Raw genomic sequence first — 2,563 nt, 5'->3', positions numbered from 1 at the left:
GATCAAACAGTGGGTCTTAAAAAAGGCTATGCTTTAAAGAATTTAATTTGGAACATTTTAATATTATTAATAATTAATTGATTAATTCAATAATTATATTATTTAAGCTTTAGCTTTTAAAGATGTAAAAAGGCTGTCTGGATGGGAATTAATGAACAAATGAACCCCCATACCAACAGGGAGGCAGGCTTTGAACTGTGGGCTGATAACAGGCTAGATGGTCCATCTCCGTTTAGAAAATGTATCGTGTCTCAGTTTTTCTTTTGCGAATCATCTTTCTGAGAGATTCAGCTTCTCTAAAACTGTATTTTTTATTTTGTTGCAAATTAACCTGATTAGTTACAAAATTCTTCAATCGTCCCTACTTATTTGAAATACGCTGCCCTAAATATCAAAATTGACTTTTTTATCAAAGAGAAAGCTCTGCATTTTTATTATTTATGAAAACACAAAAACGTTAAATTTGGTCTATTAACTACATCATGATGTGTTTAAGGAACAAAGTAGTTTGTTGGCAGAAAAAAACTGAACAGTTTCTAATGTTTTCAATGAAGAAACACATTTGTTCAACAAAAAGATGGAAATTACACTTTAATCGTGTTGTTTTTTTTTAATCCTTTTTGACAAATAGACAACTGATTACCATACGTGTGCATAAGACRTCAAAATTGAGTCATTTTGGATGAAATCAGCAGGACAAATAGTTCTTTTCGTTCTGCTCAGATCTGGACAGAACCTTTGTAATGAAGCTGTCTGGTTCTGAAAACACTGCAGGTTCTTTTAAACCCAGTTTGATCCACAACATGTGGCTCGACCCCTAATCAGCTTCCTGACATCCATCAGAGCAGAGCAGAGCCAACAAATCTGTTCTAAAGTGAGTGTGTGATCAGTGGTTGTGATTGGCTGCCTCCTCTGTCTGTGTGTGTGTCTGTGTGCAGTCATGTATGATGGTGACGTGTTCCAGATTAATAGGCCTGTTTATAATCAGTACTAAACTATAAATTTCTTCAATTAGATCCATGAGGTCTTTTTTTGTGGCTCGTGGCCCACTTGTGTTCCTGCTCCTGCACGAGTCATCCTCGGTTTCTCACTGCCACCTGGTGGTCTCATTCTTTGCAGAATTTCTCAGGTGACATCTTTACCTTGCAACACCTGTCAGCCTGTAACAAATAAAAGGAAAACATGTTTGTGACAGGCAGATATTATATCATTTAGAAGAGTTTTGTTGCTGAATTAAATTTATTAAATAAAAATTAAAAAAAAATCCATCAGCCCACCGGGGAGGGTGGAGTAAACAAATGGCACCAATTAAAGGCGCATTTAGGCTCATGATTGTGTCGCGTTCTCTCATCTCTCCACCCCTTCTTCCCCCCCACCTCTACCACCACCAGACAAGAACAAAACCACATCTCCTCCCTCCTCCCAGCTTCAAACTTCATGGGCAGCATTACAAACGCAGCTGGAGGACACCATTAACCTATACAAAAAAAAAAAGAAGAAGAAAAAGTCGCACTTCGGGGCCGCAAGCGGCGCCATTTGGTGCCAAACGCGCAGCCAGCAGCCTGCAGACAGCGCTGCTGCTGCTGCTGCTGCTGCTGCTGCTGCACCCGGAGCTGCTGCTGGAGACAGACACACACACCGTGACTCACTGATGCACACTCACACACACAGAGAGAAAAGATTTTAAACCAGGAGGCTTGATTTACCTGTCAGCACATCACTTCTYCAGCAACAAGGTGACCTTGAGTTGGATTTAAAGGAGAATTCAGCTGTTTTTTGGGGGCTCATTTTCCCACCTCCTCTTATTCTCGGCGTATCCTACAGGATTTAACTTGCTCATAAATTCACTTTGTCCTTTTTTATTTATTTATTTGTTGTGGACAGCTTCACTTGGATAACTCTTCATCGTGGTGAGTGGCTTCATGGATTTATGGCGCTTAGCACAGAAAAGTAAAAATAAACTTATTGTTATTGGAGGATGCTCTAACAGGTGTTTTTTTATAGCTGCTCCCTGAAAAGATATTTTAGCTATAAATGTCAGGTATAAGCCTCGTTGGGTATTTTGTGCAGCTGAGACACGGCGATTAGCCCAGAATTCACCTTGTCAATCAGCTGTGAAATCCCTGATTTAGGCCATCTGTATTATTTTAAAGGGGGTAATATTATAAATTAATAAAATCGTTTGCTTTGCAGGCATTTATTTGAATTATATTTTTGCCTTCTTATGACTACAGTTTGAATGTTTTTATATTTGTAAAGCTTTTGCTTAAAAATACAACAAAATATATGTTTTTATGGCTGTTCGTCATCATCATCTCTGAGCATCCAATAAAAAGCTAAAATGATGGAGGAGATAAAATGGTTCAACTCCAAGTGTTTTGTCGTTCAGATTTTATGCATCTTGTAAATCTGGACATTAACTTGCAGGGCAGACTGTGTCCTTGTCTTCTACAGGTCTGTGTCTCCAAGTTGAGCATTTTTTATTTATTTATTTGTGTGTGTCTGTAAAAGCCTCTTTTTCCTCTCCTTGTGAGAGTTTGGAGCAGTAAAACAAAACAAAAGA

The sequence above is a fragment of the Austrofundulus limnaeus genome, unplaced genomic scaffold (genome assembly GCF_001266775.1).
Source record: "Austrofundulus limnaeus strain Quisiro unplaced genomic scaffold, Austrofundulus_limnaeus-1.0 Scaffold9, whole genome shotgun sequence".
Lineage (NCBI taxonomy): Eukaryota > Metazoa > Chordata > Actinopteri > Cyprinodontiformes > Rivulidae > Austrofundulus > Austrofundulus limnaeus.
Note: the sequence above shows the minus strand (reverse complement) of the source record.